Here is a 17,272-nt window from a genome sequence, read left to right on the forward strand (position 1 = left end):
AGGAATAGCAGCCCGAGAAAAGGTTAAAAAGAGACTGAGCAAAAAATAAATAAATAAAGTTCTGTACTAAAAAGTAAGTACTAAAATGAACTATTAAAAAATAAATATAGTATGATAAAATAAATACATACTATAATAAATACATAATAAATAAATAAAATAAATAGTAATAAATAGTATAATAAAATAAATTAATAAATAAAGTACTAAAAAGTAAGACTGAGCCAAAAACTAAGAAAATAAAAAGTCCTATACTAAAAAAAATAAATAAATGCATAATAAAATAAATAAATACTATAATAAATAAATAATAAATAAAGCACTAAAAGGTAAAACTGAGCCAAAAAATAAATAAAAAAATGTCCTGTACTAAAAATAAATAAACAAAGTATCATAAAATAAAATAGATTAATAAATAAAGTACGAAAAAGTAAGACTGAGCCAAAAACTAAGAAAATAAAAAGTCCTATACTAACAAAAATTAATAAATGCATAATAAAATAAATAATAATAAATAAATAATAAATAAAGCACTAAAAAGTAAAACTGAGCCCCCCCCCCCCAAAAAAAAATCCTGTACTAAAAATAAATAAATAAATTATAATAAAAAGATAATATATAATACAATAAATAAATAAGTAAATAAACAGTATCATAAAATAAAATAGATTAATAAATAAAGTACGAAAAAGTAAGACTGAGCCAAAAACTAAGAAAATAAAATGTCCTATACTAAAAAAAATAAAATAAATGCATAATAAAATAAATAAATACTATAATAAATAAATAATAAATAAAGCACTAAAAAGTAAAACTGAGCCAAAAAAAAAAAAAAAAATCCTGTACTAAAAATAAATAAATAAAATATAATAAAAAGATAATATATAATACAATAAATAAATAAGTAAATAAACAGTATCATAAAATAAAATAGATTAATAAATAAAGTACTAAAAAGTAAGACTCGCTGCAGAAGTTGTTAAAAAGCAGATGTTTTGACCTGGTTTATGGTTAAAATGTTTGTAATTACTGTTTTATAGTTAATATGTTTGTAATTACTGTTTGATCTGCACAAAACTTTCACATTTGAAAAACATTTACAGACAAATCTCACCCAACTCTCCAACATGAGACTTATTATACTATTACTGCATAAAGAGCACTACGTAACTTTTCTGATGGAGCGTCTGCTACCATGTCGATACTTTACCCGGAATGTTCCACAGTAGGGCATTAAACACATCTATGTCCATGGAAACGAGAGGTCAGATCTTCACTTTTATTTTAAAAACACATAAAAAAAAACCACAAAAAAAAAACTTTAATTGAACAAACGAAACATACATAAGTTTAATGCCACACTGTGAAACATTCCAGGCAATGCGATAACATGTCCATGGGGATTAGGAAAGTTACATAGTGCGGCTTTAATTGTTAGGGTGCATTTATGTATAAAAATGCTCAAAATAGTGCATTTCTTAAAGCGCTTTTTGGACAGTCGAAGGCGCTTTACAGAGGATTTATTCACGCTAAACTCGAGGTGATAAGTTTCTGTTGTAGCCACACCTGCCCTGGGTCAGACTGACACACGTGAGGCTGCCAGTCCGCACCTCCGGCTCCTCCCACATCCAGACAATATGGGCCCAAAGACACAACGCTACCAGCCCGAGTCCTGCTGAGCGTCTGAGGTCCAACGAGATCTGTGTCCCGGCTTCAGCGACTATTGGACGCTTCAGGACTCTTTTCCGCTCTAAAGAAATAATATTTAGTTTTAAATGGTTAATCACTATGGCAGCTGTTGTATTTTCAGCAGAAACATGAAAACACGTCCAGGAGCCGGTGCAGTTGGCAGTTTGATCTTTGCATCTGTCTCATTACGTTTTACTGGAGCAGTTTTTGGGAAAAGGGATTTAACTGCTGCACTTTTGTCCTAGAACTAAAGCGTACGAGTGTTTTTACGACGCCTGGTCCAGAGGGTCGGACGTTTAAACGGTGACAGGGAAAGTGGTGAAAGTTACAACGATTTAAAGTAATTACACCGATGACATAATATGAACAACAGCGAGGTCGTGCGGTACGTCCACAAAACTGTTACGTCTCGAAAACGTCACGTGACCGCGAGCTCGTTGTTTGATTGATGATTGACTGAGCGATGCGACGGGACTTTGCAGGTTAAACGTTTACGCCCCATTGAAAACACGTGGAAACATTGGAAACGCACTTTTCTGATTAAGTGGCATTTAGATTTTATTAGACGCGTGTAAGAGGAGGCCGATTTGGAGGCGGTTAGCTCCAAATCTGAGCCAGAACCAGCTTTCGTCTTATTGTCAGCGAAAGAGTTTTAAAACGAGGATTGTGCTTTGGCGGTTTTGTGCAAACATGTTACATAAAGAGGCATTTAAGGGAAAAAATGGAGGCTGGCGTTGTAAAATAAGATTGTAAGATTTACTGCAAATACAAACGTTTGAAGACTGTTACTAAGGAAATCTGCTAAACTAAAACGACGTTAAACAGTATAGTTATGATCATTATCGTTATTATTTGGACATTTTAAATCACAATATCGATCTTAATAAATGAAATAAGTCCGTTGAGTTTCACGTTATAAAACTGCGGAGCCCAGTGGGACCCGACGTCGCCGTGAACGTCATGAAAACAAAGCGTGGAGAAGTTGATGGCTGCAGATCTGCTTAGATAGTTTAATTTGTGCCAAAATGACGACGTGACGCTGCAGAATCATGAGCATATCACCAACACCGATTAAGAAAAGAAAACTGGAGAGTGTCGCGTGTGCAGAGCTGTGGGCGTGTCCAGAGCTGTGGGCGTGTGCCGGCGGCGAGGAAAACGGCGGCTGGTCGAAGTAATTCTGTCTTGAACAAAGATTTGTCAAACATGAATCACACAGGGAAAATCAGAAGAAAAACGACTCTAACACGATTAAAAGCTTTGGCAGAATAGGTCCACTTTAAAACACTTTTGAATAAACAATAAGTTTAGTGTTTAATACAGGGCTGGGAAAACTACGGCTCAGGGGCCACACACAGTCCGTTGGTCTTATTAATCCGGCCCAGCGAACGAGACCAAATTATATTACAATAGTTTGGGGTAAACCTTGTTCATTTTACTTTCCCACCCCTGGATTAGCATCTTAAACTCTCCATTAGGCTAACTGAAAATTCCATGCTGCGTGACGTCTCGAGCTCTGTACCGACGCGTGCTAGCTTTGTTTTGCTAAACTGGTCAACTCAATATTTACGTAACTTTCCGTCTTCGTGAGCGCAGCTGTTTGTTACAAGAACGAGTCAGCGTCAGTGCAACTTAAGGCTTTTGTTTTTGCTCGAGTTCGTGTTTTTTAATGTTCGGGAAAACCGCGCGGCTTTGTGTCGCTCGTCTCTAACGGAAACGCAGCTTATTGGTCTTTCCGAATACCACTTAAAATGTTCCACAGTATAGCTTTAAACTTACCTTTGTTGTGTTTATTATGTTACAAATGTTTTTAGAGCAGGACTGAAGAAGAGCGGCGAAAAATCTTCACTCTTAAACTTTCATCCAGCTGGAATAATTTAATTTTTGACTCTTTTGGGGCCCCATCTCCACAGATCTGACCCGTAACTCGGCCTAGCGATGCCACCCGCTTGTCTCCATGGAGATATTTACCATGTTCAACGCTGCACTGCTTCGTTAAACGTGCAGTAGAACACTAACACTGTGGAACATTCCAGCCAGAGCAATGGAGACAAACAGAGAGCGAACCTCACCCCGACATGTTCCACAGTGGAGCTTTAAACGACCCAAACCGGGGCTGGACTATGACGTTTTTCATCCGTTTATTTTCTCTTTTGTCCTCGTCTTAATTAAAGGTTGACTGTTTCTCTCTGGCTTAGCGTTAATATCGGAATGTCCAGTTTAAGTCGACATCTGGACTTTAATGACCGACGCTGTAATGGAAAGAACACGGCTAGCCCCGCGTTAGCTTTAACTGGCGTCGCTTTGCTTTTTTTACGACGTTTTGATTGGGTTTGTCGCTAGGCCTGTAACGATAAAGCGTTTGGGAGTGCGATATGTTGCTACAGATGACATAATACTGTTTATCGTGCTTTATGTCCGTCACACAGAAGCACGGAACGAGAAAGATCCCAGTAAAACTCTTTATGAACGTGCAAAACAGTATAAAAAAGCAAATTTAAACACGCCTCACCACACACTTTATACACTTTTCTCACACGGGCATTAACATTTTCTCACATTTTCAAAGTTCAAACCTTCGTAGGCGCCTTTGTCGGTGCAGAACGTTTCATCGACACGAGTACCGTAGCAACCAACGAACCAATCCAGAGCGAGGCTTTTGAAGGTAACGCCCCTTCCTGCACGGGCACTTAGCAACGCTGTCAATCAAACCTGTTGCTAACGCTGGGGAGAAGTCGCCTGATTTGTCTGTTATTAATGTTCATATCTTGATTTACTGACACAATAGTGAAATAAAAACATCAGGATCATGTAGAGGGTTAATACGAACATTTAAGACCAAAATGACGATGGAGCAGGAAGTGCGCCCATGATCACTTCCTGTTTGGAGCGCAGCGGCTAGCAGGTTAGCTACATTTTGCGCCAGTGAACATATATTGTATACGCAGTTCTTGAGGTCAGAATAAATCCGCTGTGTGCCGTCTGACTGACTGAGTATCAGTATGTGTGTAAGTGTTAGCATGCTAGTTGTTGTTAGCATTAAACTCCGCTCTGGTTTCTGAAAGTTGAAAAGTGAAAAATGCTTATAAACTCATTGTGGTGAATCATTAGGATGTTCAGAATACAAAAAGTAAGTGAAGAATTGTTAAAATTAACTAGTTCTGTTGTTTTTTTTTGTTTTTGTTTTGTTTTTTTATTTATAAGCTAATTTCCAAAATGTTTAAAATATATCAGCGCATATTGGTCAAACACATGGGAAATATTGCGTCCAGGCCCTGGCATAGACACAGAATGTTTACATAAATAGCCGTAGCCTTTGAAATTAAAGTGCGATCTGAAGGTTACCGGTTCGATTCCCGCTCTCTACTTAAACACTGTTGTTTGAGATGAACGCCGTCGTGTCCTCAGTCAGGACATTCTGCTAACACAACAATCTAACCATCTGAAACTATTATAAACTGTTAACAAGCTGCTAAATAAACTAAACGGTGCAGATGGTTGGTGTTTTTTGGAGTTTATAAACTGTTACCGAGCGACTGATTTCACTGGAAGATAAAATAATGTGGTTTTATTAAATGAGATTCTCTTTCCCAAATGTGTCCTGTTCAATTTGTCTCCGTGTTCTGCGCACTGCCAGCTCCAGGATGTTTTTTTTTTGTTTTTTTTTATGACTGCAGGAGCGTTGGCTTTGTCAAACTCAGCCGCAGACCGTAAAGAAAATATCCCACTTATGTAAGAAAGTGAAAGCAAAGCAGAGCCAAAGAGCTGCTGCTTCTGGAAAAGAAAGAGTGTGGGAAAAATGGGGAAGTGGGGGCGGATATGAGCTGTGTAAACTGTCAAAAAAATAAAATAAAATAATAAAATACATAAATAAAATAATAAAATAAATACATTATTATTATTATTATTATTATTATTATTATTATTATTATTATTATTATTATTATTATTATTATTATTATTATTATTATTATTATACTTTTGATGTGTAAACTGTCAAAATAAAAACATATAAAATACATAAATAATAATAAAAATACTAAATGATAATAATACATAAAATTAAAAATTAAAAACAATATAATAAAAATAATCATAATAATATTACCTGTACTGTGTAAACTGTCAAAATAAAAAATACATAATAATAATAATAATAAATAATTAATAAATAAATAATAATAACAATAATAATAATCTAGAGTGTCATGTTCAATAGTCACATCAATTATTCTAAAATCTACACATTTTACTTCATAATCGTCAGAATTGTACTGTATATAATAGTAAAGGTGCACTGTGTAACTTCTGGTTAAGACTTCCCCACCTGCTTGCCTCCAGCAGATGTTATTGCTTTGCCTGGAATGTTCCGCAGTGTGACATTAAACTGTTGTAACTTATCAGTTCTTTAAAAGTGCAGTTTTGTTGTGATGAGTCGTAACGTAAAGACGCAGGAGAGAATCAGCTCTTAATGAATCAGAAGTCAGTGGATTTATTTCAGTTTATGAAGTGATTTTAGATGAATATTGTGATTTATGTGATTTAATGTCCAAATGTTAATATTGATGTACAGAGCAGATCTTCTTTAAACACTGCACTGTTGAATATTACCAGCAGATTGACCACTTTTTTGAGATGCAAATGTTCATGGTTTCATTCATATTTTGGTTCAGAAAATATATTTTGCTTGTTCCATTGACTGAATTTCATTTTCTTTTGTGATACGATTTCTCTTTGTATTTTTTATGCAGATTTCAGTGACTCATGTGAAACGAAGGAGCTCATTGGTCACATTTACAAATACTAATACGTCACTTTAAGAGTTTACTGCTTCGTTCCCTGTTATATTTTTTTTTCCTTATATATAAATACTCAAGTAAAAATAAAAGTATCAAATGAAAAAATCTACTTAAGTAAAAGTATTTAAGTACCTGTATGAAAATGTACTTAAAGAGTAAAAACTAAAAGTATTTTGTTCACATTTTGAGGATCATAAAGCTTCAAATACAATGTTGTTTTTTATGGGCTGAATTTTGTTCAACAGAAACAACCAAATCTTTTTTTTTTTTTTTTTTCTGGCTTTTTTATGTGTATTTTTTTTTCTAGCTCTTTTTATTTTATTTTTTTCTGGCTGTTTTTATTTGTTTGTTATTTTTCTGGCTGTTTTTATTTCTATTTTTTTCTGACTTTTTAATTTGTATTTTTTCTGGTTGTTTTTTTATTTGTATTTTGTTTTATCTGTTTTTATTTGTATTTTTTCTGTTTTAATTTAATTTACTTTTATTTTATTTTATTTTATTTTATTTTATTTATTTTATTTTATTTTTCTCAAATTATGAGCAGTTAAAAATAAACCACAGTCACTTGTATCTGTAAAGTTTAATGAAACAATCCAAACTCAAATAAGCTGGATGTATATAAGATCCTGCAGTATAATGGTATTTGGGGTTAGGATATTTTGTGTGTACTTGGGGGATAAGTACAGAGTCTGGACACAGGTTTTGCACACATTACCTCAAACACGTGGGCCGTGTATCTTTATTTTTTCTGTTTTTCCCATTTGGAGTCTGTTGTGCCAAACTCCACATCAGAACCTTCCTCCTCGTCATCGTCAAACCCACGGACAGAGTTTTGTCCTTGATTATCGATAAACAAACCCGTTTAAAGATGGATCACGTCTCTACACGTCTGCGCACGTCTGTGTCACTTTAACATCTGCTGCCCACATTTTACCACCACAAAAAAACAAAAAACACTTCATCTGAAAAAGCACCAGTGGTCGTCTTGTAGTGAGACGCTGTCCCGCTCACGGCACATGTCCACTTTGTGTTTTTATGTCCTGTTGTGAAAAACAGCTCATCCTGGTTCCGTGGGGGGAGATGGACTCGTTTTCAGGCTCAGTATTTATCGTTTTTACCTTTTCTTTGCTCTAGTCCCATGAGATTTGAGCTGCTGAGGGTCAAATAAGAAACTTGCCCGATTTAACTGCGCTGTGCCTGTTTTTTTACTGTTTTAAAACATGAACATCCTCAACAGACTCACACATTCAACTACAGTGATCTATAAATATGAGAAAATGGACAAATGCTATAATATAATAATAATATGTAACTTGTATCTGTGTATTTTTGTGTCAAAGTGAGTTTATTTGTACAGCACGATGTTGTACACAGAGTAATTCAAGTGTTTTACAGAATAAAAAAGACTTTAAAATCACAATACGACAAATCAAAACATAAATAATTATCATTAAATGAACATTAAAGGAGAAAAGTGCAGAATAAACCCCTTTAGTCACATGAACAGATAAACAGAACAGAGTCTGGATTTAAACTTTGTCAAAGTCGAGGCCTGAGTCACATCTTCAGGAAGAAAGAGACAAGTTTAAACTGAACAAAACTCAAACACTGATTCACCAGGTTCAGTCCTGGTTTAGACCTGGTTTAGTCCTGGTTTAGTCCTGGTTTAGTTCTGGTTTAGACCTGGTTTAGTCCTGGTTATTTTTGGACTATTTAAAAGTGTTTTTGACAGTCTTTGCTAATGTGTGCGTTGCGTCACCGTGGTAACCGCTGTACATTCCACCATAGACATCCATGTTAAAAAACACACTGTTTCGCCGTAGCTCAGCTGCCTCCTCCTCCACATACTTGCGCGGTAATAACCCGTCTTAGGGCTTTACCTGTTTACCGTTGTTGGCGTGCGCTGTGGACATGTGGCGTCCATGTGTGACCGCTCCATCGCAGCGTTTCCGTCTGGACCAATCAGGTTGAGTCTGAGCCTGATGGGAAGTGCGTCTGGAGCTCTGTGTTTGTTCCTCTGGGGTTTGATCCGTCTCTGTTCATTCTGATCTGATGAGGTTTTCATACGACCTCATATCGTCCAAACGACGACGTGATTATGAACTCATGCTGAACCCCCCGCACTCTCCTCTGGTGTGGGCGCAGACTCGATACTCGATACCGATTCTGATACTACGATGATAATAACAAACACTATTTAGAAGAATATCATTTTCAATATTATGTGGTAGTTCCAGAACTAAACCAGAACTAAACCAGGACTAAACCAGGACTAAACCAGGACTTGGCTAATGCTAATGCTAGCTAGCTTGTGACAATAATGTTTTTTTGAGAGAGACTTGTTTAACAGAACAAAATAAACTCATCGGCTGTAGTTCCAGCTAAGTTTGTTCTTTATGGTCAGATTGGGTTAAAGCAACTGGCTAAAGTCTAACTTGAAAAACAGAGCTTCAGACAGAGCAGTGCCTCTAGTTAGCATCACATCGAGCTCCTTCAGGTGGTACTCGGACACTTTGTTCAGTTTGTGCGTTTGCCTGATGTAAAGTTGATTTTATCCATTTTCTTGTCCTCCTTTAGTTCATTTGTTTAAAGCTACAGTGGAAATGATGTAGTCTACTTTTAGACCTGGTTTAGTCCTAGATTAAACCTGGAATAGTCCGGTTATAGACCTGGTTTAGATCTGTCAGTGCTCAGAAAGTTAAATATGTTCTTTGGTGTGAACACTCTGAGAGCCACTGCACTCAATCCACACAAGAATCCCATAAATGTTGTATTATCTGAAAAGTTTTCTACATAATAAACATAATACGATGCAAATATACAAATTTAACTGATGCCTTTGTGATTTGATTATTTTTCCAACTCAAATTGTGTCGTGAACACTGTGGCCCGATTCTGGTCATTGTAAAAAAACAAAAAAAACAACAACAACAACAACACATCTAATTGAGTTTAAATGGGCTGAATTCACAATAACAATCTTGTTTTGAGTAATTATGTATTTATTTATCTGCTCTGGAGAGTTGGACGTGTCTCTGCTGCATGTTGTTGTTGAGTTGCCCGAGATCCAGAGTACACGCTTCTTTTCCAACAAAGATGTGAATCCAGATGGCCGTGATTGACAGGTGGATTAGCCAATCGCAGAGGCCACACAGATATGAGTTCAGAGTTCAGCAGTGACCGCGCCCTCTGGCCCCGGAAGAACATTTTACATTTATTTTTCCCCTAGAGTTTTCAAAATGTTAAAAGTCCTACTGAGAGGAGGCCCCAGAGCAGATTCAGGACAGGCTGGAGGGACTATGGCTGTGTCCAAGTTCAACAAATGCACCCTTCAAAGTACCCTTCAAAGTAGGCTTCAATGTACCTTTCGAAGTACCATTCAAAGTACCCTTCAAAGTACGCTTCAATGTACCCATCAATGTACCTTTCAAAGTACCCTTCAATGTACCCTTCAAAGTACCATTCAAAGTATGCTTCAATGTACCCTTCAAAGTATCCTTAAAAGTACTCTTCAGTGTACCTTTTGAAGTACCATTCAAAGTACTCTTCAAAGTACGCTTCAATGTACCTTTCAAACTACCCTTTAATGTACCCTTCAAAGTATGCTTCAATGTACCATTCAAAGTGGTGTTTGAAGTGCACTTGTAGCTGCCTTGGTACTGAAATGGGACACGGAGTGTACTTCAACCACTGTGTTTACGTTACGTTGTTGAAATAATTACAATTATTTTTTTATTATTATTGTTGATTTTTCATGTATTATATATATATATATATATATATATATATATATATATATATATATATATATATATATATATATATATATATATATATATATATATATAAATAAACTTATTCTTTTGGCGTTGTTGAAGGTCAAATGAAGGACTGAGCTTTAAGTGAAACGTTGGCTCTGTTTTTGTCCTGGAACTTTCTCGGAACAATCCCAAATGTTCCCAGTTTAATTACAGCACTTAGACTGTAGCTGTAATGAATCTCTTTAGTCCAACACTATTAAAGTCTTAAGGACGCACTTTTCCTCTGACAAAACCACCTTTGTGTTGTTGTTTTTTTGTTGGATTAAGGGAGCTGTACATTTGTACAGATATGTTCTAAAAGCAGCTGTTAGTGTCAAAATTAAACCGCCATGTGCTGTTTAAATCCAATTATAACACATTTGTGTTGTCTGTGGGGCGTAACATGAGGCTTGTGCGCTGTTAGCATGCTAGTTGTTGTTAGCAGTAGTATGGTGGAGTTGTGGAAAGTGCTTGTAAAGTCATCATGGTGAGTAATTATGATGATCAGAATGTGTGAGGAAGGACTTCAGACCAACAGTTTAAATGGCTCCTGGATTGTTTTCAAAGTTTAAAGTTCATATTTGGTTGTTTCCTCATTTTAGAGCCGTGTTTTCATTTGTGTGTGAGGAATCTTTACTTTTTTTGTTTAGTCTGCCTCAATTTTGAGATCTTGCCCCAACCTCTAAACCATCTGTTGTTTTGGAAAAGAAGCTTAACCCGCTTCCACCGCTGTCCTTTATTTTATTCAGATTTATACTAAACAAACAGGACGATACCCGGATCAACAATACTGGATTTAAGTCATTAAGTTCATTTTTTCAATGTTTTGTTTCTTTGAGAGATGGAAAACAGATTTAAAACTGGCTGACTTCAATGATCGGAGCTCGACAGCGACTGAGTTAGGCAAAATTATTAAAGGGCCCATTTTACACTGTTTAAAGGCCCATATTACACTGTTTAAAGGGCCCATATTACACTGTTTAAAGGCCCCATATTACACTGTTTAAAGGGCCCATATTACACTGTTTAAAGGGCCCATATTACACTGTTTAAAGGCCCATATTACACTGTTTAAAGGGCCCATTTTACACTGTTTAAAGGGCCCATATTACACTGTTTAAAGGGCCCATATTACACTGTTTAAAGGCCCATATTACACTGTTTAAAGGGCCCATATTACACTGTTTGAAGGGCCCATATTACACTGTTTAAAGGCCCATATTACACTGTTTAAAGGCCCATATTACACTGTTTAAAGGGCCCATATTACACTGTTTAAAGGCCCATATTACACTGTTTAAAGGCCCATATTACACTGTTTAAAGGCCCCATATTACACTGTTTAAAGGGCCCATATTACACTGTTTAAAGGGCCCATATTACACTGTTTAAAGGCCCCATATTACACTGTTTAAAGGGCCCATATTACACTGTTTAAAGGGCCCATATTACACTGTTTAAAGGGCCCATATTACACTGTTTAAAGGCCCATATTACACTGTTTAAAGGCCCATATTACACTGTTTAAAGGGCCCATATTACACTGTTTAAAGGCCCATATTACACTGTTTAAAGGGCCCATATTACACTGTTTAAAGGCCCATATTACACTGTTTAAAGGCCCATATTACACTGTTTAAAGGGCCCATATTACACTGTTTAAAGGCCCATATTACACTGTTTAAAGGCCCATATTACACTGTTTAAAGGGCCCATATTACACTGTTTAAAGGCCCATATTACACTGTTTAAAGGCCCATATTACACTGTTTAAAGGCCCATATTACACTGTTTAAAGGGCCCATATTACACTGTTTAAAGGCCCATATTACACTGTTTAAAGGGCCCATATTACACTGTTTAAAGGCCCATATTACACTGTTTAAAGGGCCCATATTACACTGTTTGAAGGGCCCATATTACACTGTTTAAAGGCCCATATTACACTGTTTAAAGGCCCATATTACACTGTTTAAAGGGCCCATATTACACTGTTTAAAGGCCCATATTACACTGTTTAAAGGCCCATATTACACTGTTTAAAGGGCCATATTACACTGTTTAAAGGCCCCATATTACACTGTTTAAAGGCCCATATTACACTGTTTAAAGGGCCCATATCACACTGTTTAAAGGGCCCATATTACACTGTTTAAAGGGCCCATATTACACTGTTTAAAGGCCCATATTACACTGTTTAAAGGGCCCATATCACACTGTTTAAAGGCCCCATATTACACTGTTTAAAGGGCCCATATTACACTGTTTAAAGGGCCCATATTACACTGTTTAAAGGGCCCATATTACACTGTTTAAAGGGCCCATATCACACTGTTTAAAGGGCCCATATTACACTGTTTAAAGGGCCCATATTACACTGTTTAAAGGGGCCATATTACACTGTTTAAAGGGCCCATATTACACTGTTTAAAGGGCCCATATTACACTGTTTAAAGGGCCCATATTACACTGTTTAAAGGCCCATATTACACTGTTTAAAGGCCCATATTACACTGTTTAAAGGGCCCATATTACACTGTTTAAAGGCCCATATTACACTGTTTAAAGGCCCCATATTACACTGTTTAAAGGGCCCATATTACACTGTTTAAAGGCCCATATTACACTGTTTAAAGGCCCATATTACACTGTTTAAAGGGCCCATATTACACTGTTTAAAGGGCCCATATTACACTGTTTAAAGGGCCCATATTACACTGTTTAAAGGCCCATATTACACTGTTTAAAGGCCCATATTACACTGTTTAAAGGCCCATATTACACTGTTTAAAGGCCCGTATTACACTGTTTAAAGGAAGATCATGGCCAAAAGGAACAGCATTTCCATGGAAACAAGCAGGTGGAGTCAGGTTTGTGGAGAGGCGAGCCCACTGACAGTGAGGAGATGTGCTTTTTTATGGTTTTCAATGTAAGAATAACAAGCAAAATAAAATAAAAATTAACAAAAAAAGTCAGTTTTTTCGGGTTAAAAGTTGAGTTAACAGTGGATCTTGGAGCAGATGAAGTGAACACACAGTAAATGAAACAAAAAACACATCTCCGCTTCTGCCGCTGAAGAGTAAACACCATCACGGCCTCGTTGAAAGCTCAAAGACGTGATTGGTGGTTGAATAGAAGCCTGTACAAACGCGGCGACTGCGGTAAACACGAGAGGGGCGGAGCCGGGGGTTTGTTTTTGTCCGGGTTTTGTTCTTCCACATAAATGCTTCCATGGTTCTTTTGTGAAGCTGTTGACAGTTTCCAAACAGAATAAAGGCGTTTGTTTGACAGATCTGCGGAGAGGGCGCTGCGTCACGGCGTCACACACGCTCTTTGTGACGGGGTCCTCACAGGTCGAGCGCGAAGCCTCACACGCCGCGGGATCACACGCCGTTTAAAGCGACTGAAACAAATCAGGATTTCTGCTACTTCACTGCAGACGGGCTTTTAATCGTACGGTCGACTGTTCAGAGTAATTTGTTGGCAGGTTTTGTATAAACTTTGTAAATTTAATTTGAAAAAAGAAACAAAAAAAAACGTGTCAAAACAGAGTGTGTGCTGCCTCCTTTAAGTACTACATGACATCACACATGACTGCTCTGATTACTGACAGGTGTACGAAAACAGGACTGAACCGGGACTAAACCGGGACTAAACCGGGACTAAAATGTGACTAAACTGGGACTAAACCAGGTCTCAGAGGGTTTTGGGGTCAGACTAGTAGCTGTACAGTTCCTTGTTTTTCACATATATTGATCCTTTTGTTAGCGTAGCACATATTAGCCTGATTTGTTAGCGCAGCATATATTAGCCTGATTTGATGGCATAGCATATATTCGCCTGATTTGCTAGCGTAGCATATATTAGCCCGATTTGTTAGCATATCATATAGTAGCCTGATTTGTTAGCGTATTATATATTAGCCTGATTTGTTAGTGTATCATATATTAGCCTGATTTGTTAGCGTAGCATTTGTTAGCCTTATTTGTTAGCGTAGCATATGTTAGCCTGATTTGCTAGCGTAGCATATATTAGCCTGATTTGTTAGCGTAGCATATGTTAGCCTGATTTGTTAGCGTAGCATATATTCACCTGATTTGTTAGCGTAGCATATATTAGTTTGATTTGATGGCATAGTATATAATTCGCCTAATTTTATTAGCGTAGCATTTGTTAGCCTGATTTGTTAGCATAGCATTTGTTAGCCTGATTTGTTAGCGTAGCATTTGTTAGCCTGATTTGTTAGCGTAGCATTTGTTAGCCTGATTTGTTAGCGTAGCATATATCAGCCTGATTTGTTTCTTGTGGAGTTCAGGACCTGTCCGTCACAGGTACAGAGGTGCTGAGGGCGACCGTGGCTCAGTTGGTAGAGCGTTGGCCGTTGCGATTCCAGCTCTTACAGTCGCATAGTGTCGCCGTGTCCTTGGGCAAAGCGTAAAGTGCTGTCAGGGCCATGAAAGTGGAAAATCTCTCTATAAAAATGTGACTCTTTACCGTGTGCGTCACTCTTACTCTTTCCAGAACAGTCCTGATCATATTTGCTCCTGGGGGACGAGGTTTGTTTGCAGCTCTCTACTATTCAGCAGAATTCCTTTGCTGATGTGTAATCCCAGTGTTTATCCTGTTCCCATTATCACATACTACTGTCTGTCCTGGTGTAACGTAGAGGAAACGGCTCACGGTTCACGAGTCGCGGTGTGTGTGGCGCCCCCAGACCCCCGCCGCTCGCTCGTCTGATGTGGAGTTATTCTGGGAGTGAGCTGGAGTTTGTGTAGCTCTGGGTGTGCGTTACACTCTGTTTACATTGGGTCTATGGACAGGGCCATACGACTCTGCTCTATACACACACAGAGACAGGACGTGTGTGTGTGTATAAATGTGTGACCCCGCCTGGAGGTCAAAGGTCAACAGGCTGCAAAGTGGAGACTGGAGACTGATTGCAACTGCAGTTATATTTAGAGTCATGGCATGTGATTTTTTTAACTAAAAATAGACAAAAATAAAAGGGTGTTTTTTGATTATGGTCGTGTTTATTGCAGTAAATCAGGGGTCGTGACCTTTAACCCCTAAAGAGACATATGGACCCGGTTTCCACAGAAAAGAAAACACTGGGGAAATATGTTTTTGACATCTAAAATGAAGATAACACTGTTTATATTGTTTGTTTGTTTTTAACCTTTACACTACAGTATTTTCACACTCTCTGTCGGGGAAAGTCTCCATAAACGCGGCGTTTTGGCGAGTACCGGCTTCTGCCAGTGTGACACTTATTTTGAGCAACGGAAAATAATAAAATACAACTTTATTTTAATATTTCACGATCACAATAATTTTCCAGTTTGAATTACAATAAAAAAATAACTAACATAAATTAAAAAAAACCAAACACTTTAGTTAAATACTTTAGGCTCGCATTAGGCTTGCATCTCCACAAACCTGACTCTTATTTGGCCTGTATCTGCTTGTTTCTATAGAAATGTGGTTTCTTTGTCCTCTACAGTAGTGTAGTGTGTGTGTGTGTGTGTCTCTATGGAGAAAGTGTAACGTGTAGTGTAAAGTAAAGTGTAAAGTGTAGTGTAAACTGTAAAGTGTAGTGTAATGTAAAGTGTAGTGTAAACTGTAAGGTGTAGTGTAAATTGTAAAGTGTAGTGTAAAGTATAGTGTAAACTGTAAAGTGTAGTGTAAAGTGTAGTGTAAATTGTAAATTGTAAAGTGTAGTGTAAAGTGTAAAGTGTAGTGTAAAGTGTAGTGTAAAGTGTAGTGTAAAGTGTAGTGTAAACTGTAAAGTGTAGTGTAAAGTGTAGTGTAAAGTGAAACAAAACTCTGACTGTTGCGTGTTTACACTTCCACTAATGAAGCTGTTTTATTTGACAATATGATAGTATTTTTATTCATCCTTTCCACCTGTTTACCTTGTCTGTGTTGCGTTAAGTCCACAGACGTCGTCGTTCCTCCGTGTGCATGAGCAGAGGTGTGAGGGAGGGCATCTGGCTCGTGTTGTCTCTGTCCCCTGTGTGTCTTTAACAGTGTGCTGATGATGAGTCCATAAACAGACGCTGTCAACACTCATCAGCTGCTCTGTTATTACGGCGGGGTTATTGTCCACCGAGGTCCAGGACACGTCAGGGCTGTGAACTAAAGCTGCACTACGGAACTTTACTGATAGAAAGTCGCCCACTGTCTTGTGTCCATGTTTGTGTTGTTTTTCTTGGAATGTTCCACCTCACCTATGGTCATGAGCTCTGGGTAACGACCGAAAGGACAAGATCACGGACACAAGCTCCTTTAGAGACGTGGTGAGGAGCTCGGAGTAGAGCCGCTGCTCCTCCACATCGAGAGGAGTAGCTGAGGTCCAGATCCCTCCTGGACGCCTTCCTGGGGAGGTGTTTCAGGCCCCAGGGAAGACTCAGGACACGCTGGAGGGACTATGTCTCTCTCTGGCCTGGGAACACCCTGGGGTCCCACCGGAGGAGCTGGAGGAAGTGTCTGGGGTGGGGGAAGTCTGGGAGTCCCTGCTTAGACTGCTGCCCCCGCGACCCGGCCCCGGATAAGAGGAAGAACATGGATGAATGGATGGAATGTTCCACACTTTGCGTCCAAACTTATCACCGTGGAGACAGGTCATAACGCGTCATAAGTCCAAGTGACAGGTCAGATCTGTGGAGAGGTGTTATCGTACTGTGGAAGATTCCAAGCACAACAGCACGTCCATCAATGTGAGGTTATTTTATTGCTAAGAAAACATTGTGTCAGCTGTTTGTCTCCATGAGTTTGAAATGCCAGTAAAACAAGGCTGTGGAACATTCCAGGCAAAGCTGAAACTCGGAGAGATCGATTTGATTTAGCTTTTTGGAAAACATAGTTGGTTCCATTAATTTATGGTAGTTGCTGATACCAAGAGGAGTAGTATTTATGTCTTTGAGTTTTGGACGAGCAGCGAAATGTGTTCACTCCATTTAAATTTACTTTTAACATGTGACTTTTATT

General features: G+C 37.9%; 1 protein-coding gene across 1 annotated transcript in view; it reads left to right on the forward strand.

The window, feature by feature from the left end:
• pdlim5a (PDZ and LIM domain 5a) overlaps window positions 1–17,272 on the forward strand; it is a 112,787-nt gene that overhangs the window by 33,351 nt on the left and 62,164 nt on the right.

Source organism: Periophthalmus magnuspinnatus, chromosome 9, assembly GCF_009829125.3.
Source record: "Periophthalmus magnuspinnatus isolate fPerMag1 chromosome 9, fPerMag1.2.pri, whole genome shotgun sequence".
NCBI classification, from domain to species: Eukaryota; Metazoa; Chordata; class Actinopteri; order Gobiiformes; family Gobiidae; genus Periophthalmus; species Periophthalmus magnuspinnatus.